This window comes from Plecotus auritus, assembly GCF_963455305.1.
Source record: "Plecotus auritus genome assembly, chromosome: 1".
Lineage (NCBI taxonomy): Eukaryota > Metazoa > Chordata > Mammalia > Chiroptera > Vespertilionidae > Plecotus > Plecotus auritus.
The window spans coordinates 73,441,246-73,467,089 of record NC_137770.1 but is presented as its reverse complement, the minus strand read 5'-3'; the positions used below and the strand labels follow the sequence as shown (position 1 = coordinate 73,467,089).

Sequence of the window (25,844 nt, the reverse complement as noted above, 5' to 3'; positions counted from 1 at the left end):
CTGGCACAGAGGAAGTTCTGGATAAATGTTAGCTGTTACTGTTATTTTCATTATCATTATTATTATTCTAAATTGCCATGGCGGGTCTCTGAACTCTCCCTCTTCTCTGACCAGGCTGGGTGCCCTAAAGGACCTCTAGCAAGAAGGACTGGAACCCCGTCTTGGTTTTACCTCTGGATCAATCAAGAGACCTGTGTTGGAGGCCCAGCTATGCCAGTAGCCAACTTGAACTCTAGGCCCTTGACTTGAAGTCAAGCACTCAACGTGCGATGGGTTTTCACTGAGAGCCTCTTAAGCCTGTGCTAGGCACTGCTGTAGGAGTTGGGGATACAACAGAATATGACAAGCTCAACTCCTGGTTTCCTGGAACTTGGATTAAAAGAGTAGTGAAGAAACACAATAAAACAAGTAAAAAGTATAGCTTCAGGTAATGATAAGTGCTGTGAAGACAAGTAAGCAGGGTGATACAGATGAGAATTACGAGGGAACTACTTTAGGTTGGGTCAGGGAAATCTCTGGGAACTGAGTGGAATGGGGACAGATTGCTCCAGACAACAGGCAGTGGCTAGGACAAAGGTCCCCAAAAGGAAACAGGTTGCCCTGTTTCCACAAGGCTGGGGGTGGGGTGGGAATGGAGAGGGCATTCGGGAAGAGGAGTGAAGGGGTATGGAGAGCTTGGAGAGGTGGTCATATAGGGCCTATGGCCATGGTAAGTTTGGATTTTGTTCCAGGTACAAAGAGAAGTTTCTCGTTAAGCTTTAAACAGGATAGTGACAATCTAACTTACATTTTTAAAAGATCTCCCTTTCTGTGGTGTGGAGAATGTTAGTAGAGAGACAAGGCAGGAAACAGGGAGTCCCACTAGACTAGAGGATCGTATTAGCTTCCTTTACCACAAATTTAGTGGCTTAAAACAACATGAATTTATTCTTTTTTGTTGTTGTTGTTAATCCTCACCAGAGGCTATTTTCTCCATTGCTCCTGGATAGAATGGAAGGGAGGGAGAGAAGGAGGGAAAGAGGAAGAGAGAGAGAGAGAGATAGAGAGAGAGAGTGTGTGTGATGGGAGAGAGACACATCAACTGGTTGCCTCTCACAACTCAGGTACATGCCCTCAATTGGGAATCGAACCCTCAACCCTTTGGTAGTTGGGCCAATGCTCCAACCACTGACCAACACTGGCCAGGGTGAATTTATTCTTTTCCAGATCTGGAGGTCAGGCTTCTCATATCAATGTGTCTGTAGGGCTGCACTCCATCTGGAAGCTTCAGGGGAAATATGTTCTCTTGCCCGTTTAGAAGTCACCTGTCTTCCTTGACACGTGGCCTCTTCCTTACATCATTTCAACCTCTTGGTTTGATTATCACATCTCCTCCTACTGACTCTGATCCTCCTGTCTCCCTCTTATAAGGACCTTATGGTTCCATTGGGCACACCTGGACGATCCAGAATAACCACCCTATCTCAAGATCCTTAATGTAATCACTTCTGCAAAATCCTTTAAACATGTTAAGGTAACATATTCACAAGTTCTGGGTATTAGAACAATAGACATTGGGGGGAGGGGCAGGATGCTAACACAGAAGTTATTGCAAAAGTCCAGGTGCTAGTACACTTGGAATCAGATTAAGGTAAACAGCAGGTCCTCAATTAACTTTATTTTGTTCACTATCATTTCATTATAATGTTGATGACGTGCCCTGGGAACTTAACTCCTGTTTATATAAATTAGCCTATGGTAAAATTGTTTTCATTACAGGTCATTTTGCTTAAAGTCGCAGAACCTACAGACAGACTTAAGTGAAGACACTGTAGAGTCAACAGGACTGATGTTCAATTGGATATGAACATTAAGAGGGAAAGAGAAATCAGGGCTGTCTCATAGGTTTTTTATTTGAGCAACTGGATGGATGGTGGTGCCATTTGCTAAGATAAGAAAGACTTAGGAAGTAAAAAGATTTTGCTTTTGTTTTCACAAGAAATTAAAAAAAGGCCTTGATATTCCACCCTTTGAGTTACAACTATTATGACAATTGAGAGGGAGGCAAGAGTGGTAGCGGGATGAAGAATTAATTAGAAGGGGTTCGATGGCTGCAAGTCTAGTCCACTTAGTCTTTGTACTGGAAGGGCTCATTACCAGTTTGGTTGAGAAGACCCATGCAGACGAGGGCTTCTGTCACCCTGAAAAGGGGTGCCTATTTTCAGACTAACCCTTCTCCTCCTGGCCTACAGCCCGGGGAACATGGATGCTAGTGCTACAGTGGTTCCAGGCATTGTCCCAGCCCCCCTTGGGATCATAGGCTCCGATGAAGTACTGGTGTTGCTTGCTCAGCCTCTGGAAGGACTCCTCAATGTACTTCAGACAGTTTTCCTCTCACATGACCTTGGTGCTGAAGTTGGTATGACTGTTCACACCATTCCAGTTCCCAGGAATGGGCTTAGGATCAAAGGTTGCTATTACTCCAAGATGATATCCCATGTGGGTTCCATCACAGAGTCCTATCTGGAATTCCCACTGGGTGGGCATGACCTCAGCATTTGGCCCCTTGGTCTTGATGCCAGCATTGAGCAGGCTGGGTAGTGAACCTCCACAATATCCCTGCCTTAGGCTCTGTCTGCTCCCACGCCACAGTAGGGGCCCAAAGAAGCCACTGGAAAGTCAACCAAAAGGGTAACCATCTGTGCCCATAGGAGTATATTCCTGCTTCATTCCAAACCAGGAGTGCTGATTACTCACTGTGTCAATTACCCCTTTACAGTTATGCCTTAAATTGGTCTCTACAGGCTTTCATTTGTACTTGAAGACTTCACAGAACACCAGCTTGTTGGGATCCTTGCAGAAAGGGACCTGAAACATGGCAGCAGGGACAAGATACACATCACTGTTGGAGTCTTCAGACTGTCAGGTACTAGAGCCATCAAAATTCCACCTGGGCAACTCTGCTATACACTTGGGCTCACTGTCCAAGGCCAGGGTCTTGCATCGCAGTCCTTCTCCAGTATCATCAGTCCAGATATACATAGCTTGCACTTTATCACTCTGAGGCAGGGACATGTACACCTCCTTGATGCATTTGTTTAAGTGGAAACTCACTGAGGTGGAAGAGGTTTTGGGGGACAAGTAGGTGGCAGGTAGGTAGGTCATGAGAGTGAGGTGCGGGGAGAAGAGAGGAGGCTGGAGGTGCTGCTCAGATGCTCCCAACCTCAGCTCTGCCAGGAAGTAAAAAGTTTTGTAAAAAAGATGAAAAGTTTTTGTTTTGGTCAAGTAATATCTGAGATGCCTATGACATGTGTAAGTGGAACTATCAAGTAAGCAGCTGAATATACAGGTTTGGAGCTTGGTGGTGCGGTAAACACTATAAAAAATTTGAAGCGTCATCTTCATATGCCATAGGACTAGCACAGACTGGAACAGTCTGGTGAAAACCCCTACTATGGGGCTACCAGCACAGGACCACTCTGCCATGACCACCATTATGAATAATCTTTAATGAGCTGTAGGCCTTGGAATTTCTAGTTCAGAAGTCAGAATCCTTGTTAGGAGTCCCAGATTGGCCAACATCTAAGTCCTGAGGGTGGACGGAGGGTAACCCCTCGGACCCTTTTATTTTCTTTGCCTTTCATCAAGAATCACATAATGGGAGATTACCAAAAGCTTCAGATCCTGGAGAACCAAAACCCAGCAGAGGTCTGCTACAAAAGATCATCATCTTAGGATAAGAAGTGGGCAGAGGGTGCTGAACATTTGAAAGAAACCATGAAATCCTCAGAGAGTAAACATATTTGAGATGTGTTATCAGATTGCCAGAGAACATCAGAGCCCGCTTGATATTCGTGGTCATGAATTTAAGTGGAACCCGTTGCAGTGCTTGTGGGATCTAAGGGCTGGTCTAAATGATGATCATTTGGCTCTGAGCTTCTATCATTCATTGAACATTGAGTGATGTTCTTTGAAGCCATGGGATTGGTGCTTGGGAGCACCAGGGTAAAGGAAATGGCCCTAACCTACAAGAGAACAGAGCCTAGAGGCCATGATTCATCTGGAGCTTCATCAGGATTAGCCATCAGTTGGACACATTTCTGCTTCCCATAGCCTCAGTCAGACCTCAATTCCATTCAAGAATTAACAGTTATGGAGAAACCAAAATGGCAGCATAGGTAAACACCTAAACTGCTGCCTCGCACAACAATTTCAAAACTACAACTAAAAGACAAAACGGACATCATCCAGAACCACAGGAAGGCTGGCTGAGTGGAAATTCTACAACCTGAAGGAAAGAGAAAAGCACACTAAGACTCAGAGGAGCTGCAGGAGGTAGAGGTATGAGACGCACATGCAGAGAGGACTGGCAACTGAGTGCGCGGCTGGCTTTCTCAAGCGGCAGGGAGACAGAAGCTCCCAGCTGTTCTAACTGAAGTTCCGGGTGAGACTCTGGGGACCTAGACTCATTCGGGGAGAAACTGGACTGTCTGGCAGTGGGTGAAACTCGAGGGCGGCTTTCTCTCAGAGGTGCTTGCAGCGATTACTGCGGGACACTGAGACCCAGGGGCCTCTTAGGGCAGGGCTGACAGGAAGCCATTGCTGTCTGCTCAGCCCTGAGACTCCGCCCCATCCAAACTGAGCACAGAGGCTTTTGCAAGTCTTGTCTCATAAGGGTGTCTCCAGCACAGAAGTTCTCCCAGCATAGACACAGCTGATCCTCACAGCCAATTGGCCTGGAGGTCAATTCCTCCCAGTGATAACAACAACAATCAAGGCTTAACTACAACAATACTGTGCACACAGCCCACAAAGGGGTGCACCAAGAGTGTCCACCTCAGGTAACTGGGGAGACTGAGCCACTGGGCCCTATAGGACACCTAGCACACAAAGCCACTCTATCAACTCAGGGAAGCAACCAAAATGCGGAGACAAAGAAACAGGTCACAAATGAAAGAAATGGAGGAAAGCAAATGACTGGATATAGAGTTCAAAACCACGGTTATAAGGTTTTTAAAAAATTTAATAGAAAAGGCCGATAAATTTAGCAAGACCCTCGAGGATAGGAAAAAGGACCAACTAGAAATTAAGCATACACTGACTGAAATAAAGAATAATATACAGCCAAAACCGGTTTGGCTCAGTGGATAGAGCGTCAGCCTGCGGACTGAAAGGTCCCAGGTTCGATTCCGGTCAAGGGCATGTAACTTGGTTGCGGGCACATCCCCAGTGGGAGGTGTGCAGGAGGCAGCTGGTCGATGTTTCTCTCTCATCGATGTTTCTGACTATCTATCATTCTTCCTTCCACTCTGTAAAAAATCAATAAAATATATTTAAAAAAATAATAATAATATACAGAGATCCAACAGCAGACTAGAGGAACGCAAGAATCAAGTCAAAGATTTGAAATACAACGAAGCAAAAAACACCCAACGAGAAAAGAAAAAAGAATAAAAAAATATGAAGATAGTGTAAGGAGCCTCTGGGACAACTTCAAGTGTACCAACATCTGAATTATGGGGGTGCCAGAAGAAGAGAGAGAGCAAGATACTGAAAACCTATTTGAAGAAATAATGACAGAAAACTTCCCAAACCTGGTGAAAGAAATAGACTTACAAGCCCAGGAAGTGCAGAGAACCCCAAACAAAAGGAATCCAAAGAGGACCACACAAAGACACAGCATAATTAAAATGCCAAGAGCAAAAGACAAAGAGAGAATCTTAAAAGCAGCAAGAGAAAAACGGTTAGTTACCTACAAGGGAACATCCATACGACTGTCAGCTGATTTCTCAACAGAAACTATGCAGGCCAGATGGGAGTGGCAAGAAATATTCAAAGTGATGAATAGCAAGAACCTACAACCAAGATTACTCTACCCAGCAAAGCTATCATTCAGAATTGAAGGGCAGATAAAAAGCTTCACAGATAAGAAAAAGCTAAAAGAGTTCATCACCACCAAACCAGTATTATATGAAATGCTGAAAGGTATTCTTTAAGAAGAGGAGGAAGAAGAAAAAGGTAAAGATAAAAATTATGAATAACAAATACATATCTATCAACAAGTGAATCTAAAAATCAAGTGAATAAAAAATCTGATGAACAGAATAAACTGGTGAATATAATAGAATCAGGGGCATAGAAAGGGAGTGGACTGACAATTCTTGGGGGGGAAAGGGGTGTGGGGGGTGCAGGAAGAGAATGGACAAAAATCGTACACCTATGGATGAGGATAGTGGGGAGGGGGTAAGGGCAGAGGGTGGTGTGGGAACTGGGTGGAGGGGAGCTATTGGGGGGGGGAAGAGGAACAATTGTAATAATCTGAACAATAAAGATTTATTTTTTAAAAAGTTAACAGTTATGCTGGCCCCTGGGTGACATCTCAAGACCATCAATGACAGAATAAACAACTCTAGTAATAGAAATATCCAAGTTTGCCAGTTTTAGCATCATACTTGGCCCAGTACAATTCAACTATTGACAGAGTATTTGGGGGGCTCTAATTTTCTGTGGGGAGTGATTAAGAGCACCTGTTCTGAAGTCAGTGATCTGGTTTCAGATCCCACCTCTGCTACTTATTAATTATACTAGAGGCCTAGTACATGAAATTCGTGCACTTGGGGCGGGGGTCCCTTAGCCCACCCTGCGCCCACTTGAAGTCCAGGAGCCCTTGGAGGATGTCCCACTGCCGCAGAGGCGGGAGAGGCTCCCACCACCGCCACTGCACTTGCCAGCCGTGAACCCAGCTTCTCGCTGAGCGGCACTCATGCTGTGGGAGCACACTGACCACCACAGGGCAGCTCCTGCTTTGAGCATCTGCCCCCTGGTGGTCAGTGCACGTCATAGCTACTGGTCGTTCTGCCGTTCGGTCGATTTGCATATTAGCCTTTTATTACATAGGATGACCTTAGACAGCCTTCGAAGGTTTAAATCTCTTTATCATCAAAATGGCGATAATACTTCACAGATGTTATAATGATTTCATAAGATGCTATAATTGAGACTCTTAGGCATGCTCTAACATGGTAAATATGGATACTTACGTTTAAATAATTAAAATTAAATAAAAGAAAAAATTTAATTCTTTAGTCCCACTAGCCACATTTCAGAGATTCAATAACCACATATATGTTGGCTAATACAGAAATAGAGTATTTCTGTCATCACAGATTCTAATGGACTGTGCTACTGTGGATACCATAGCATTGGGGCTGGCGCATAATGAATTCCCAATAAGCAGTGTTATCGTTTATGGACCAGCCACCTTCCGTCATTTGGATACCACCTTCTTTTTTCCTTTTTAAAAAATATTTTTATTTATTTTAACTAGAGGCCCGGTGCACGAAATTCGTGCATGGGGGGGCGGGGGGCATGTCCCTCAGCCCAGCCTGCACCCTCTCCAATCTGGGACCCCTCGAGGGATGTCTGACTGTCCGTTTAGGTGGGATCAGGCCTAAACGGGCAGTCGGACATCCCTCTCACAATCCAGGACTGCTGGCTCCCAACTGCTCGCCTGCCTGCCTTCCTGATTGCCCCTAACTGCTTCTGCCTGCCAGCCAGATCACCCCCTAACCACTCCCCTGCCAGCCTGTTTGCCCCTAACTGCCTCCCCCTGCAGGCCTGGTCACCCCTAACTGCCCTCCCCTGCAGGCCTGGTCATCCCTAACTTCCCTTTCCTACAGGCCTGGGTCCCCCCCCAACTGCCCTTCCCTACTGGCCTGATCGCCCACAACTGCCCTCCCTTGCAGGCCTGGTCCTTCCCAACTGCCCTCCCCTGCTGACCTGATCGCCCACAACTGACCTCCCTTGCAGGCCTGGTCCCTCCCTCCCAACTGCCCTCCTTTGCTGGCCATCTTGTGGTGGCCATCTTGTGTCCACATGGGGGCAGGATCTTTGACCACATGGGGCAGCCATCTTGTGTGTTGGAGTGATGGTCAATCTGCATATTACTATTTTATTAGATAGGAGGATAGAGGCCTGGTGCATGGGTGGGGGCCAGCTTGTTTGCCCTGAAAGGTGTCCTGGATCAGGGTGGGGGTTCCCTTGGGGTGTGGGGTGGCCTGGGCGAGGGGCCTGTGGTGGTTTGCAGGGCAGCCACGCCCCCCAGCAACCCAAGCAGAGGCCCTGGGATCTGGGATTTATTTATCTTCTACAATTGAAACTTTGTAGCCTGGAGTGGAGCCAAGCCTCTGCTTGCTCCGTGGCAGCAGCCATTTCTGTTGGGATTTATTTATCTTCTGTAATTGAAACTTTGTAGCCTTAAGTGGAGGCCTGGGCCAGCCAGGGCTGCAGAAGCTTGGCTTCCTCCATCGCCGCGGGCAACCCTAGCCTCCTGCTCTCTCCAGCTCCGTGGCTGCCGCCATTTTTGTTGGGCTTTATTTATCTTCTATCATCGAAACTTTGTAGCATTGAGTGGAGGCCTGGGCCGGCAAGGGCAGGCGGAAAGCTTGGCTTCTTCCATTGCCAGGGAAACCCAAGCCTCCCTCCTGCTCTCTGTGGCTGTAGCCATCTTGGTTGGGTTTATTTGCATATTTGCTCCTGATTGGCTGGTGGGCGTGGCTTGTGGGTGTAGCAGAGTGATGGTTAATTTGCATGTTACTCTTTTATTAGATAGGATGAGAGAAAAGGAGAGAGGTAGAGAGATAGAAACATCAATTGACTGCCTCCTGCATACTTCTTACTGGGAATTGAGCCTGTAACGCCCGCACATGCCCAGATGGGGAATCAGAACTGTGACCTCCTAGTTCATAGGTCATTGCTCAACCACTGAGCCACACTGGCCGGGCAAAGATATTATCTTCTTGATTTTTGCTAATCTAATACCCCCTGTATTATTACTTAATATTTTTCTTCAAGTTGACTCATTTTACACTTAAACAAGTTTATTTAATATCATTATCATAAATGAAAAAACAGCAGCATTTGCCATAAAAAGGAATCATAAAAATCAGTACTATGAAACAAAATAATGTAGCTAAATATTAAGTTTTTAGGTTTAAAAACTTAAAAACAATGAATAAAGCAATAATGAAGCAAGTCGATTTTTAAAAATAGAGATCCAAAAATAAATTCCCCAATGAGGAAAACAATGAATTGTTAATGATCAGTCAGGAATAAAGACAGCTCAGTGAACAATGAAATTGAGAGTCTATTTTAAAAAGACATGGTTAAATTTTGCCAAAAACACAAAATTCTGCCTTGCAATTAGGTTGGTGGCTTTTGGCCCTTGGAACAGAGGAGTATGTAAGGGCAGGAAGCTGGGTCGCAGTCTACAAGTTACATGGACCAGACACCTTCTGGCACCTTCTCCTGCACTCACCTTAAGAGAACTGGGAAATGAAAATATCTCCCAAATCCCCTCCCACTTCCTGGGGCCTTCGTCAAAGGCCTAGGCAGCACTGAGTGCGACACATGCGTGTACTTGCCCCGCCTTAGCTGCTCCCCAAGTACGGGGCTGCTGCAGGCTGACCTGGGAGGAGACAACACCCCCGTACTCCTCAGTGGCCTGGGGCCTACGGGCCTGGAGAAGTGTCCGCTTGTATCACCTAAGATCATCTCTCCAGAATGCTGTGGTCACACATGTCCCTTCCTTAGGCAGAGTACGACTGAATTGATTAGGTTTTAATTAGGGCTAGGGTTTGAATTAGGTTCAAAGGTTTTATTTAGATGTGGGTTGATTAACTTACAGCTGTGGTTACCCGAATGCAATTAAGCTCTGCAGTGTCTGGACTCTAGTGATGGTTATAAACACAGATGCCGCCTGGCTGCCTGGTATTGAATAACAGCTCTACCGCTTCTTGCCTAAGTGACTGGAGGCAAATTACATGGCCTCTAATGAGAGGTCACTTTTTTAAAAAAGGTGAAATAACTCTCACACACATATTTAAGATCTATTTACTTTATTATTAATCAGGGAACCAGAGAGATGTTACAACTCATTCAAGGTGAATCCAAAGAACAGACCATTTATAGATCAGGAGTATTGAAATGAGTTTATAAATGGAAGCAAAATTGAATTTCTCACAAGAGAGAAAGATTGAACAGAATCATTTGCATATGCATAGACTGAACTGCCATTCGGTCTCTCCAACCTACGGGTTGCAAACTAGTTTAAAGGTCATGAAAAGCTATTATCAGATGGCACCGAAGAGTGTGCTCAGTGCATGGTTTTTCACTGGAAACACCTGCTAATTTTTTTTATTCCAAATTTACTTAAATCCTTCGGTTTTTTAGTTCCCTCATCTATAAAATGGGGACATAATTCAAGTGCCTACCTCACTGTGAACTGGGGAGAGGTAAGTGAGAACCTTAGATTGGAGGTGGCTGTTTCCTTTTCTATTCGTCAAGGTGGATTCGTTCTACAGAAGCAGGTCACGATGTTAACAAGCATGGATGAGTGCCCACCTTGCCAGGTGCTGTGCTGGTTTCCAGTTTCACTCTGAGGGGCACCACAGGTTCTGAACTGCCTCACTGTAGGCCCAGTGTGCTGACATCAGGGTCAGCTCAGGATGAAGGAAGGGAGGGAGGGTGTCATTGAAACATAGAAGGGACTGACATTGGTAGACCCCCTGAGTCTGTGGGAAGTGGTTAGCTCTGGTGGCAGCATCCTAGAGAAGGCCACAGGTGAGGCCAGGGGGAATTGAGGGTGTGTCCTAGACATCTGGGTGCTCAGTGTGAGAGAATAACCTCCCTGTAGCCATGGCAACACATTCCTTAAACTGAATCCACCCAGACACTCCGAACTAACAATTCCTTTATTCTTTGTATCAGTCAGTCAATCCACAAGTGTTCACTGTGTATCTTCTTGGGAGATGCAGGGCCCCAGGAACTTCTGCTTCCCACACCCCCAGGATGAACTCCCAGATTTAGATCCCAGCCCTAGTGCCCTGGAGCGGCATGGTGAGAGCACCGGACTGGGAGTCAGGAGGGCCTGGGTTTGCCTCTTGTCCCTTACTTTGAGCTAGGTACTTACCTGCAGTTTCCTCTGCATAGTACCTACCCCAAAGAGTTGTTTTCAGGTTTCAGTGAGATGATCTATGTAAAGGGCCCACGGTAAGCACCAAATAGATGTATTTCTTTTATGTGTCACCATTATATTAAGGACTTAGATCAGATTGCTAAAATTACTTCCACTTGCAAACTTCTGAGAGCTACTGCTTCTCAGCCCCTGGACCCTTCTGGGGGCCCTAGGGAAGTTTCTGGAGCTCACGAGTGTCAGTGGTTAGCCCTGGCCTTCCCTTTGCTCACAGAAAAATAAGGAAGTAGGCAATACCACCACGTCCTCCCTCCAGGCGGGCATCTCAGAGGCGGGCGCGTCCGGCCGGGCCCTGCCTGCAGCGGTCCCTGGGGCCGGCAGGGGGCGCCCTGACCTCGCCGGACAAGGGCAGCTGCGGGCCGCCGGTCTTCCCGGATCTTTTGTCCCAGTACCTTGGACCATACCAATATCCAAGATTCTGGTCATTATTTCTCAAAGGCACTTCTGCTGTGCCTAGAAGTTTCTGCGTAACGGATATTATCATTCATTCAATCATTGAACGAGGACTAAACAAGCACCCACTCGTGCCAGGCGCAGTGCTCTAGGTGTGAGGTCACAGGAAGCTGACCAAGATCTGCATTAGAGGAGGAACTGTTTTTGTGTTTTTTCTCTCAGATAATAATAGGTCGCTTATATTTTTAAGAATTTACTAAGTGCCAGGCTCATTTCTAGTGCTTTAAATATCTTCTTTCTTTCTTTTTTTAAAATATATTTTATTGATTTTTTACAGAGAGGAAGGGAAAGGGATAGAGAGTTAGAAACATTGATAAGAGAGAAACATCGATCAGCTGCCTCCTGCACACTCCCCACTGGGGATGTGCCCACAACCAAGGTACATGCCCTTGACCGGAATCGAACCTGGGACCCCTCAGTCTGCAGGCTGACGCTCTATCCACTGAGCCAAACCAGCCAGGGCTAAATATCTTCTTTCTTGAACCCTCATAATAGTCGTGTGCGGGGAATGTTGTTTATGTCCATTTTCTGGCCAGAGACACTGAGGCACAGAGGTGAAACAGCAACGTGCCTGCGGTCACACAATCAGGAAGGGGTGGAGTGGAGATCAGAAGCCGGGTTCATGGACTTAGAGCCAGCCCCATGCTGCACTGCCTCTGTGCCTGGAGGGGAGCAGCAAACCAGCGCAGCCTGAGAGCGCTGAGGGCCTGTCGGTGCCCAGAGAGGTGGTGGGCCGCGCAGGAGAAGGCGGGAAGTCGGGAAAGAGGCCTCGGCAGAGCGGAAAAACTGGGGAGTCCACTCTCCACCTCTCGTCTTTCTCTCCCTCCCTCTTGGTATGGAGCCACATCCAAGCCCCTGCCCACCACCATCCCAGCCACTCCCACCACCACACAGACTTTTCCGGCCTCCTAGGTCCTTGTTCTTGGATTCGAGGCCCCCTACCTTCTGGCTGTGTCTCTGAAGGAAAGTCACTTCTTCAATCCCTATGAGCCTCCATTTCCTCAACTGGAAGATAGGAGTGTCTGCCTCACACTGCTGTGGGTTGTTGTAAGTGAGAAAGCATGGTGCCAGGCCAGGTTTCATTGTTATTCTCCCCTCCTACGCAAGCAGTGCCCTGAGTACAAATATTCCATCCTCCAAAACCCCCTCTTCTCCACCCCCACCAAACCCCAGCTCACTAACCTCAGCTCACTGAGCAGAGCAACCCATCTGGGAGCCAAACCGTGCTAATATGCTCATGACAAATGGTCACATATGCCACACACACACACTCCATTTTTGGAGGCAACTTAGACAATATTAAACAAAGAAAGGACTCTTAAGGTGGGCTTTGGGGAGATTAAAAGGAGTTCTCAGTACCCCACAGACTGCACCCCATAGTAGATACAGAAGTCAGTGTGCACAGCACCGGGCTGTGGCACTCATGAAACACCTGTGATCTTTGACAGGTCTTCCCCTGCGATGATTTTCTTCCTTGCTGAACCTCAGGAGGGGGAGGATCACCACACCCCATATTGTGTGAGGGAAACTGAGACCAAGAAAAGCAAGCGTGGTTGTCGCTCAAACTGTCCCACTGAGGCTGGAGGTCTGGGGCATGAAGGACTCTGCCCCCAACAACAACAAAAAAGAAGTCTGTCCTCTTCCTGACTTCCTTCCCCCACTTCCCTGGGTAGTGAGTGGGAGGAGGGGACCCTTTATTCATGATGACTAGGGGTCCCAACATTTTAAATTTCCTGCCTGGAAGTCAAGGACAGGAAATTATAAAGCCAGAGTTTCTGTACGAATTACCCAGGTGTCCTAACTCCCCAAAGTAACAGATGCTATTCATCTCTTGGCCTCTGTCATCATTCATTCTTCATTGTCCAAGGAAGCCACTCCGCGGCTCTGAGAGACCAGCAGATGTCGAGTTACGCAGGGAACCTAGACAGACACAATGAACAGATTCCCGTCAGATCAGAGCCAAGTCCTGGCAATAACATCCATGAATCACTGACTTCAGTGAGTCACAACATCAAGCTGCAAGAAGCCTCCGAGATCTTTCCAGTCCAAGCCCTTACCGTCTGGTTACTGACAAGTAAGAAAACCGAGTGAGACCCAAGAGGGAAAGTGACTTGGCCAGGGTCACGAGCTGAGCTTGGTGGTGGCAGAGTAAAGGCTGGAAGCCTGAGCCTCAGGCCCATGTACTTTCCACTGCCCTTCACAGCCCTCTGAAAGGCCCAGGGGGCTGGGACAGAGGGTGGAAGGAAAAGCATAGGCCCCTCATGCTTAGCCGAGGGCAGCTCAGGCCCTCCTAGCAGGTTGGCTCTGTGTTAGCCTCTGCCCTCCCTTGGGAAGGAAAGGGCCTGGGGTCCATCCTCACACCCCAGGCGCCCCGACTCACGTTAGAAGATATACGAGGCAGCTTCCTGCTTGGCCCTCATCCAAGGCCATTTCACAATAAGGGGAAGAGCGCTGGGCTGAGAGTCCCGGGTGACTGCTCACTCCACCCCCACCCCAGCCCCTATCAGACCCCCTCCCCCCGGTAGAATTAGCTAGGCCAGTGGTCGGCAAACTCATTAGTCAACAGAGCGGCAAACCACGGCTCACGAGCCGCATGTGGCTCGCAAGCCGCAGTTTGCCGACCACTGAGCTAGGCCCTACCTGAGATTGGGGGTAGAGGAGAGAGCAAGGCTGGAGAGCCCCCATTGAGAGTGCTCTGTGAGTGGTGCCCTGGAGTGGACCTGGGGGAAGCCTGGCAAGTGCCCACTACCCTTCCCTTTCCCTTGCCATCCACCTGCAAGCACTCACACTTAAGAGTCCTTCATAGGACAAGGGCTGGTCCATTCAGATCAGCCCCACAACATTCACTATTAGTCAGAGGGGACCTGGGAGCAAGCTTGGAGAGGGGCAGGCCTTGGTCAGCTTCCTGAAATGAGGCAACGTGACTGCCAGGCAGAATATTCTGGGGTGGGAAGCCCCTGTTGTCCTCCTCCTCCCGGCCTGGCCTGACCTGACTGACATTCAGGCAGGAACTAAGACAGAGGCACTGGGACATTCGGTGAGGTTTTATTTTCCCCCACAATAGGGTCAGCTCTAAGCTCAGCTCTGTAAGGGATCTTCTTTGAAGTAGGAGGTAGTGGTTAGGGACCCAATTTTTCCTGTCATAAAGTCTTCAAGAGGAGACAAAGCAAACCCAGGCAAAATGTCAAACCACAACACAAGGCAGTGTGAGACCGGGGCCCACGTTCTCAGGCTGGACAATCCTCGGAGCAGGAGCAGGTCACTGCAGACAAGGCTGAGGGGGCCCCAAGCATGGGGAGCATTCAGCTCTGCAGAGCTGGTAGGAAAGGTCTTCCAGGCAGGGAGGGAAGATGGGCAGCAATGAACATGCACTTGCAGGGGACAGGACCCTGTTTGCACAGCAATGAGGCTGGGAATGTGCCTGGTCCGTCCTCAGCTCTCCTTAACTCATCTTCCTCTGTCCATGGGAAGCCACTGGCCTACTGAAGCAGGTGACTGTGTGGAGAGCTAGGCATGGGGCAAAGGGTTGCCAGGGGCTCAGCGCCTGGGTGGAGAAGCCCTCTGACAACAGGAAGCAGCTGCAGCAGGCTCCAGGGCGGTGATGGTGTCTGTCACTCTCCTACCCTGTCTGCAGCCCCTGCAGAACAAACTGTTCTTCAAGAAGCTCTGGGGACAACGGGCCCACACCTGCTCCCCAGGTCGGTTTGGACAAGCCCCCTCAGCACAGGCAGGGAGCCCAGCAGAGCCATGACAAGGCACAGCAGCTTCCCTAACCCCCGGCCTCCTCCTACCCCTGCGCCTGCTGCAGTTTACTGAGTCGATGAAACACAAAACAAGAGCTTTCTTGCGGGGTGGGGGGTACAACAGGGACGGATCCTTCATAAAGACCTCATTCCTGGTCCCAAACTCTGAACTGAGTGGCGATGCTAAGTGGTGTGGCTTTGCCAAAACAGCACTGGATTAGAAGTCAAAGCCCTGAGTTCTCATCTTAATTCTGCCACTAAAAAGTTGTGTGACCGTGAACAAGTCATTTCCCATTGGTGGTCTTCAGTCTCCTCCCCTGGGGAGTTAGAATTGATAAGCTCAAAGGTGCCTTCCAGTTAAAAATGTGACTCTAGTGCTGTGGAGTAGCTTTGAGGTTGCTAAAGTGACTCTCAGGGGCTGGCGTATCTGGGAGAGAAATTAGGATGAGACTCTGATCAAGGTCTAGATAAAATGGAATTAGATTCAATTTAGGACCTGAGATGGATTTTGTTTCCCCAGACCCCCATGATAAAGAGATACGGGTCTGTTGAACTGAGAACACCTCAAGGAAGAGATAATTTTATGGAAGAAGATTCCCCAAGAATTGTTGAAGAGCTAGAATCCTTCCAGATACTTTAAGGTCATTCCTCAGTCGCAATCCCCCTCCCCAGTTTGGAATGAATTAGGAAAAGGGACTTGCTTGAGAGCAGAGAGCCGGGTGTCATAATGCCAGGAAGGAAAGATCCCATCCTTCGCAACGTTCTTCCTCACTTAAGCTGCTCCTTGAAATTCCTTCAGCTGGGGACCAAGCCTTGCATGCCACAGTTATAGCTAAAACCAGACACAACCATTTAAATTCTATCTTTCTAGGACCCAGGATACGCTGGGAGAGGCTTTAAGAAGGGTGGGGCTGGAAGAGGCAGGGAAGGTGGAGTTCCAAATATCACAGGAGCCAGGCTTTTTCTGAGGTCAGATCTAGGCCAGGCAGCTCAGACCGGTTCCCTGTGGGTGGTGATATGGCAGAAGGCCGTGGGCATCATAAATGCCTGCTGGTTCGCTTTCTGAAACCCCCTACATTTGTCTCCCAGGCCAGCAGTCCTCGAGGAGAGGAGCCCAGTTTAACTCCCATGAATCTACTACCTACTCACCTTCCAGTGGGGTGGGGGAGAGGCCTGGCCTCCCACCAGATTACCCCCGTGGTTTAGGTGAAATAGACTCTGTCTGAACTGTTTAAAAAGGAGCCACAGCCCTAGCCTCTTGGAGGCAGCGGCAGTACCTGGTGGAGTGTGTGGCCTGGAAGGGAGGGTGAGAATAAGGAGGAGAGGGGAACAGGCCAGCCTCCATTGGCTTTCAGTCTACAGGGCTGCACGCTGCCAAGACCATTGTTAGCAAAAAACTAAGGGAGAGGAGGAACTGGCCGGACCAAGCCTATGTGTGCCGCTTCTCAATTGCAGCCTGGAGCATACAGACGTGGGCTTGGCATGCTCCCGTGTGTGTGTGTGTGTGTGTGTGTGTGTGTGTGTGTAGGCAAACATGCACAGCAAGAGGAGGTGTGTGTTCGTTGGCCTGAGTGAGCACTGGCAGTCACCATAGAGAAGATGCCAAAACTCTGTATTTACCATCAAGGTCAATGGTGCCGGGAGATGCAGAGCCAGAGCCCACCTCCCACCCTTGCCCATCCCAAGACACTGCTTCTCCCAGCACACAGGAGGAAGGGAGGTGGAGAGGTCTGCAGTAGAGGCTTCATCTTCAAGGAGTACTCAGCGGGCCAGCAGACAAGGTCAAGGTGCCTGAATAAGCAGCTCCTTCTACTGGTCAAGGTGCCTGAATAAGCAGCTCCTTTGCACCGGGCACTCTCAAGCACCTCGTTCCTTTCCTCACATCAGATGCTGACTCTGGCAGGAAGGGAAGATTCATGCAGACAAGGAAGAGCTTCAAAGCAGCACTCCTAGCCCTGGCTGGTTGCTCAGTGGTTAGAGCGTTAGCTCTGGGACTGAAGGGTCTCAGGTTCGATTCCTGGTCAAGGATACATACCTGAGTTTCCAGTTCAATCCCCAGCCTCGGTCGGGGCAACCAATCAGTGTTTCTTTCTCTCTCCTCCTCCCCGCTCCCTTCCACTCTGTCTAAAAATCAATGGGAAAAATAACCTCAGGTGAGGATTAACAACCACAACAAAAAAAGCAGCACCTCTAGTATCAACTTGTGAAAGAGCTGGGTTTGAAGGGAAGAAAGGATTTGGGAAAACTGAGACTAGTGGACCAGTGGTCATGGAAGGGGAGGAGACATCGCAGGCAGAAAAAGGGGTTAAGCGTGTCATTTATAGAAAAGATTATAAGGAACACTTTTTGGTTTCACTGACACAGCTCTGACACCAACTGAGTCAGACCAATCGAATTGACCTGCAGTTAGCACCCCGAGTTAGCATCAGATCCCACAAATTAAAGGACAAAGTCCTCAAGAAGACTGCCCTTACTTCCAATGCCAGATGCAAATGGGGTCCCCGGGCCACCCACACTTCTATCTGACGTGGCTCCCACTACCCCCCTTCAGGTTCGATAATTTGCTGGAATGACTCTCAGAACTCACTAAAAGTGCTGTGTTTACAACTGGAGTGTCACATACAACGCTGCAATAGCCAAGGGGAAGAGGCCTAGAAGGAAGGGCTGGGGAGGGCTGCCAAGCTTCCATGCCCTCTCCTCAAGAAATCAGGTGTGTCACCCTCCCAGCACATCACGTGTTCACCAACCAGAAAGCTCTCTGAGTTTCAGTGCTGGCAATTGTTATAGGGGCTTTCATTCCAGAGGCATGATTGATGACATCGTTGACCATGTGATTGAACTCAGTTTCCAGGCTCCGGGTGGGGATGAAATTTCCAACCCTTTAATCACACCTTCCCACAGTCCTTCTGGGTGGCCAGCCCCTCACTTGAAACTGTTTTAAGGGCCCACCTGAGTCATCTCATTAGCATAAACTCAGGTATGGTTTAATAGGGCTCTATGGACATCATAGCTGGTTTGGCTCAGTGGATAGAGCATCAGCCTGCAGACTGAAGGATCCCGAGTATGATTCTGATCAAGGGCACATACTTAGGTTACAGGCTCAGCCTCCAGTAGGGGGCGTGCAGGAGGCAGCCAGTCAATGATTCTCTCTCATCATTGATGTTTCTCTCTCTCTCTCTCTCTCCCTCTTCCTCTCTGAAATCAATAAAAATATATTTTAAAAATAATAATAAATAAAGGGCTCTATGGATAACAAAAGACACTGTTTATACTTAGGGCAGCTCTGTGCCAGGAAAGGGGGACAAAGATACTGCAGCAAAGAAGCAGGAGCTGAGGATGGAAAGGTAGGATGGGACAAATTTATAAGGTCAGAAATTGATGGATAAGAGGAGAAGGAATCACTGGCTCCCTCCTAAGGACAGAGGAAAAGCAGTAGAGACAACTCCCTCACTTTAGTATCTTGGTAGAATCTCTCACCCTTTTTAGTGTTTAATTTCCTCCCAGGTGTTTCATCCAGAAGGAAGAGTCATCCCCCAGTCTCTGCTTTGGCACCAAGACTCCCAGGACTTAGGTCCACCTTCCCCCAACTCAGCCTATTGACATCCCCACAGTTCAAATGCCATCTCCTTCCAGAAGCCTTCCCTGATTACCCCAGTGAGGAGTGACCCTGCTCTAAACTCCAAAAGCCCTTTGGGTCAGTCAGTCCCTTACTGCCCTATACTGTGACTCATATGCTTATATTCCCAATTCGATCCCAAGCACCTTGCCTTTCCTCATCCTGCTTCACTCAGAACAACCAGCCCTGTGTGTTTTGTGTGACATCTGGGAGCTCTCTGCAGACATCCATTACGATCATTGTCCTCTTCTCCGTCCCTGAGAACTTGGCGCCTTCCCTCAGCAGGGCACGCCCCTCCCTGTCTCTCTGAATAGAGTGTGAATGTCTCTCTCTTTGAAGAGTGTGGCTGTCTATCTTTGTGAATAGAGTGTGAATGTCTACTCCACTAGACTGATCCTCCAGGGCAAGGACATGTCTCTACATTCCAAGCCTGCACACAGCCTGACAGGTAGTGGGTGCTCAGACATATGTGCAGAATGAACTGAACTCAGTTCCTCCTAGAGAATGTTACCTTTCTCACATTTAGGAAAGATCAAGAGAGGAGAGGATGAGTGACACTGGGAGGGAGGGGGCAGCTAAAACAAGGGCAACGCTGGCCTTTCCCACAGGATCCTGGGCCTCTGGCCCTCTTGCCAGAAGACTGCTCTTGGTGGGTACTCCACCAGCAGGCAGGTGGACGGCAGGGTGAGAAGCCAGGCCGACCCAGGCAGACTGGCCAGCAGATGGGCAGCATTAGCACCACAATAAGCCCTGGGGACAGGCATCGCTGAAAGGAGCCTTCTGGGAGCTGTGTGAAAGCTTTCCCCTTGAATGGCTTCCAGCCCCTTTGACAACCCCAGAGCAGTGTCCAAACCATAGTTACTTGCCACTAATGGTTACCACTTGGAGGCCCTGGGCTGAGTGGGAGCAGGTCTGCTCAGCCACGCGCTCCTTCCAAGGCTGGGTCTAATGCTGCCTGAGGGGGTCCCCCAGGGGTGGAGGTGAGTGCCACAGCTGAGGATGAGGCTCCCCTCCACCTCCCTCCAGGCAGGATCCCATGACATGGACTCGCTCAGGGGAACCGGAAGCCAGACATGAAAAGGGACATGATGCCCAAGGCTTCTCAGCGGCCTCCGAAGCTGGCCCAGAGTCAGTGGCGGTGCCTTGGTCTCTTTCTGCAGGCTTCAGGGCTTCTCGGGCAGGGGTTTGTCGCTCCCTGGAGCACACGTTCTTTGACTTTTCTGTGGCCAGGTACACACCCCATACTCCCCAGAGCGGTGCCGGCATCATGGGGAAGCCACAGTTTGGGAATGGAAGAAATGGAGACTTGCTCCTAAGAAATAGTTAATCCTCTCCCCTTCCCCCAGGCCTCTTGCACCTGCAGGCTGCGGTGTGTGGTTTCCCACAGCTGCAGCTGGCTCTGCAGCAGCCCCCTCCCTTGGAGGGAACCTGAGAGGCACCGTGGCCTGAGGCCCCTGGGAGGGGCTCCTCACCCTGGGTCCAGCTGCTGGGGGTGGCATGAGCGGGTCTTGCTGCCCTCTGACCTGGACCTGCCACGAGGAGTGCTCCAGTCCTGGGAGGGGTCTGCTGGGCTTCTTGCTAAAGCTGAAGGCAGAGATTCCAGTTTGGAAGGTGGCCAGAGACCCCCTCCACAGGGCCTCTCAGCCCCTCCCTTGCTCCAACTTCAACTGGCTTCTGGAAAAAGGATGGCCTCTTGAGTGTGGGCTTGCCATGGCCCGGGGGAGGGGAGGAGTGGAGCTCCTGAAGGAGAGGGTGAGCTGAGTGTGAGAAGTGAGTGGGAAGGACAGGAAGGAACAGGAGGAAGTGAGATTTGGCAGGCCAGGCCTCTGTTGGTCAAGACAACCTTGAACCCACGATGCTGGGACTCTGGTAGGCTCTGTTCTCTGTCTGGCCTAGAAAAGGGTAGGTTGTCACAGAGTCTGGGCAGATTCCCAGTTGCCCTCTGGGCTAGACATATGTGCTCAAGAGACACCTCTGAACACTACTCAGTATGAGGCAATGAAGAAAAAGTGTGGGAGCTTCCCTGTTGGACATGTCCCAGGGAGGATTTAGCAGGGCCCCCAGACTCAGCCCCTTGATAACAGCCTGCCCATTGCCCTACCTTTGGCCACTGAGCATGCGCTGAAATCCCAGGGGAACATGTGGTTGATGCTACATGGGGGGCTTCACCCCAGGTCACAGCCAAGAGATGATCACTTGGGTCCAGAGCCAAGGCTTGAGAGATGGAGGGATGGGAAGGCAGGAATCTGACAGGCACCCGGTGGTGACAGGGCCAGGGGCTCTGGCTAATCTCACATCCAGCTCCAGGCGAATTGCTTCAATTCAACACTTTCCCTGTGAGGCCCTATGGCTGGCCTCCTGCTCAGGACTTCAGGCCTCCAGTCTGCAGAAAAAGCCCAGCTCCCCTTGGAGATAACTCCCCCACCGGGATAGGAAGAGGGAGGGCAATTTGGCAAAGAGGCTTGAAAGGAAACAGAGCTACCCATCTGCAGAAACCCCTGAGTCAGATGTGGGGAGGAGGAAGAGAGGGCTCAAGCAGAAGCTGCAATTCGGTCCTCCTTCCCCGGCCTCAGGAAGAGACCAGCTGCAAGGTGGCAGCCAGGCCTGGAGGAGGTAAGGGTGCGTGCTAGGCGGGCACTGAGCAAGCTTCGGTTTTGGCTCTCGTGTAACCTGACACTCTGAAAGGGGTATAACTGATGCCAACAACCCTTGCCAGTGCCAGGAGTCCACTGTGTACTCCAGACTTGTGCTTGGCTCGTTCTCAGCAGCGCCACGTGGCCATGAGCACAGAGTGTGGGTGGGAGTTGGTGTGCCCTCAGGTATATGGAGCCAAAGCCCTTCGAAAGACCACTAAGCTCCTGAGAGAGGGGGCTGATGAGACGGCCCAGGGGGATCCTGCCTTCACTGGGGTTCTGTTTTTGTTTTTGCTTTATTGCTGTTACACTATATTCAGTGTTTACTCATTATGATTGTCCAGACCCCAGGTGTCAAGAAAATTCCCGGAAATCTGTTGGGATGCCACAGATCTGGAGCACCGCTTTCTGATTTGTGACTTAAACAGCATTGGCCCTTTCCTCCTTGCTCACATTCATCCATTTTGACGATTTTAAATCAGTTTGGACTTTTTGCCAAGACTGAGCTGCTCCAATACTGAGTTAGGACTCTTTCTATTCATGCATTTATTTCATTTTTCATTCAACGAATATTTAGTGAGTTCCTACTGTGTGCCATCCACTGTGCTGATGTTGGGAATAAAACAAGGCCCATCCTTGGTCAGATGACAGGCCACGCCCCAGATGTCACAGCCAACAACATAGAAGTTACTATCTGCACCCAATCATGACTACTGAGCACTGTCAATTTCTTGAAAGAAAGATCTGAGAGTCCTTAGAAGAGGAGCACCCCCACAAACAGGACTGTGATTTTAAAAAATATATTTTTTTACTTATTTATTTTATTTTTAAGTATGTAATACAGTCACATAAAAAAAAAACGACATGAAATCTCAGTCAAGTTTCCTACTAACTTTTCCCTAAGATCCCATCTTTCTAGTATTTTTAAATGTAAATATTTTCTTAACTTTCCTCTTTATTTCTTAAAAGGTAGTGTACTATAATCATTGAAAGGAAACAGAGCTCCCATCTGCAGAAACCCCTGAGTCAGATGTGTTTTTGTCTTTTGTTAATCCTCACCCAAGGATGTTTTTTTCCTTTTTTTTTTTTTTTACAGAGAGTGAAAGGGAGAGGGAGGGACAGAGAGAAACATCGATTGGTTGCCTCCTGCACGCACCCCGATTAGGGCCGGGGAACCTGCAACCAAGGTACATGCCCTTGACAGGAATCAAACCCAGGACCCTTCAGTCTGTGGGCGGGAGCATCATGGTTTTTCTTGACAATATGTCCTGGGGATTGTTCTATATCCGCACAGAGAGGGTTTCCTATTTCTTCTTACAGCTGCGAAGTGTTCCTTGTTCTAAACCAGTCCTCTACTGATGGCACTAGGTGGTCAGTCCCCAGCCCTTTGTCAGAAGGGCCAGATGTGTACTTTCAGGTGTGAACAGGTACCCAGGGCCCAATGGTTTGTGCGTTTGTAATTTAGAGAGATATTCCACATGGTCCTCCGTAGAGGCTGTGCCATTTCCATTCCCATCAGCAATGTATGAAAAGGCCTGTTTTGCCACCAGGCTGAGATTTATTTTTAAATATATTTTTATTGATTTCAGAGAGGAAGGGAGAGGGAGAGAGAGAAACATGAATGATGAGAGAGAATCATTGATTGGCTGCCTCCCGCACGCCCCCTACTGGGGATCGAGTGTGCAACCCGGGCATGTGCCCTTGACTGGAATTGAATCTGGGACCCTTCAGTCTGTAGGCTGATGCTCTATCCACTGAGCCAAAATGACGAGGGCCAGGCTGAGGTTTTAAAGAGAAAGGAAGAAGGCAATATCAGGGCTCCAAAGAAGCAAGGTAAGAGAAGACCAAGTCCAGAGCAGATGCCCAGAGCTTGGCTGATGATGGTGTGCAGAGAGCTGAGGACTGGTGTCTGCAGGCCATGGTGTTTGATTTGTGTTGGAGCAGCAACCCTCACAGGTGGTAAGTGGGGTACTCTCCCCTGGGGGAGCAAAGAGACTCCAGGAAGAGAATCTCTGAGGAAAGGCTGAGGGAAGAGTTTAGCTGGTGTGTGGGGGTTGTGGGGGGAGAAGTATGCATGCGGACCACAATACCCAGCAGAAGAAGAAAATGGATGTGACGTGGCGGGCTTCGTAAGACCTAGGGAAGAACTTGTAGCTTTGAAGGTGCCTCACACTGTTTTAGGGGGTGGAAGGCCTTGTGGAAACTCCTCAGTGGGATCCCTAGGAGCATTGCCCAAACATTCAGGCAGCAAATGCCAAACGTCAACCATGTGCCCAGCTCTGATCTAAGTGCTGAGAATACAAGTGTGGACAGGACAAAGTCCTCCCTCTGTAGAGGTCTAAAGGAAGAGGGCCGGGGGTCTAAGCCAGTCAGCAAATAAGTAAACAAACAGATATTTTTTATAGCTAGGAGAAGGGGTAGGGATTGGCAGTGGGGAGAGGTTATGGAAAAGAGGAAACTTCTCCCTGAGGAGGTGACATTTGGGCAGACAAGACACCTGAGTCATGAAAAGGAGTGGCCCATACACTGATCTGAAGGAGAGAGAAGGACAAGCAAGGGTTGCCTGAGGCTAAGGAGTGGGCCCTGCTCCCAGCACTGACATTGAGGCTGCAGGAGATGGACTGGGCGGGGCTGGGGAGCCTCACATGGACTCCAAACCACACAAGAAGTTTGCTTCTTATCTTAAGAATATCAGGAAAGCCCTGGCCGGTGTGCTCAGTGGTTAGGGCATCGACCTGTGCACCGAAGGATCATGGGGTTCAATTCCCGGTCAAGGGCACATACCTGGGTTGCAGCTTCATTTCCAAGTCCCAGTAGGTTGGGGCATGTGAGGGAGGCAACTGATCTCTCACATCGATTTTTTTTCTCTCTCTCTCAGCTCTTCCTTACCTCCCCTCACTTCCCCTCCTCACTTCCAGTCTCTCTGAAAAAAATAAAATTAATGGAAAAAAATATTCTCAGGTGAGGATTAACAGCAAAACAATGAAAAAAGAATAACAGAAAAAAGAAACTGGTCACGAAGACACATATTACATGATTCTATTTATGTGAAATGTCCAAAGTAGGCAAATCCATAGACACAGAAAGTAGTTTCATTTCTCAAGGAGATTAACCCAGGGCTGGTAGGGTTGGGAGGAAATGGGCAGTGAATATTAATAGGGGTGATGTAAAGGTTCCCAAACTGATCATGGTAATAGTCAAATAATCCCATGAATATACCAAACAACTGTTGAATTGCACACTTTGAATGAGTGAGTTACATGGTATTTCATGGTATTTCAATAAAGCTGTTATTAAAAAAATGATAACAGGAAGCTGTTGTGAGGCTGTTTTAATCAGGGGAGTAACATTATCACTCAGGCTGCTGTCGGAGAATAAACCGTAGGGAGGCAAGAGCAGAGGCCAGAGACTGCTGGGAGGCTACTGCAGTGGGCCAGGCAGGGAGGGCAGTGACTTGGCCTGAGCTGGTTGCTTTGTGACAGAAATTAACGAGGAGGTCAGACTGGGTATATTTTGAGTTTGATGATGGATTGGATGTGAGGGGTGGAGGGTAGTGATGATCTAGGCCACATAATGGCTATGAAGAAGACTGGAGGAAGAGTCAGACTGGGAAAGGAACAGGCAATCAGAACTCTGTATTGAACATGATAGGTTTCTGAGATGCCCACCAGTCAGGGAAGATATGAGGGTCAGGGTCACCACCATGTAAATGGTCATATATGCTGAGGGCCAGCAATGCTATGAGAAGAGCTCCTGCAGGACTGAGCAACAGTCACCCATAGAGAAGGCCAGTTCATTAACACACCCTCTGTCCCTGTTTCACTCTTCCTCTCTCCAACTCCTGCTTCCTGGGTCACGTTCCCAGGTAGACGCCTGAGTTGTAAGCCTTTGTCTCAGACTCTGCCTTTGGGAGATCCCAGGTAAGATGCCACAGAAGATTATTTAACAACCATGTCACAGCTCAGTGGGGGCGAAGCAAGGATTCCTATCCAGCAGGGGTTCTGGAGATGCTGTTCCATTCTCTACCCATTGCCTCAAGGATTCCAACCCCTGGATGGCATTTAAAGACACGGGCCTGGATGGGATCTGACCAGGGAAAGGCTGTAAATAGGAAACAAGTCCCCACACCATGCTAACGTTTAGAAATGAAGAACGGGAGGAACCAGTGAAGGAGTCCTGGACTCCAAATGAAGACAGTATTTCAAGGAGGAGCAGTTTCTTTATTGTGCAAATGATACTGAGAAGCTGAATGGGAGAGAGGAAACTGACTTTTGGATGTGCCAACAGGAGGTCATTGATGACTTGGACAAGTGCAGCTTCAATGGAGTGACAGAGACAAAAGCTTGGCTTGAGTGGCTGAAGGGATGGGGGTGACACGTGGGAGGAAG

The 25,844-nt window shown here is 48.9% G+C and overlaps 1 pseudogene across 1 annotated transcript; it reads right to left on the bottom strand.

Annotated features, from left to right (window-relative positions):
- Positions 1-2,205: 2,205 nt before the first annotated feature.
- LOC308236104 (glutamine synthetase-like) lies at positions 2,206-3,378 on the bottom strand (annotated as a pseudogene). The gene has a single exon. The product of its transcript is annotated as a glutamine synthetase-like (transcript).
- Positions 3,379-25,844: the final 22,466 nt, after the last annotated feature.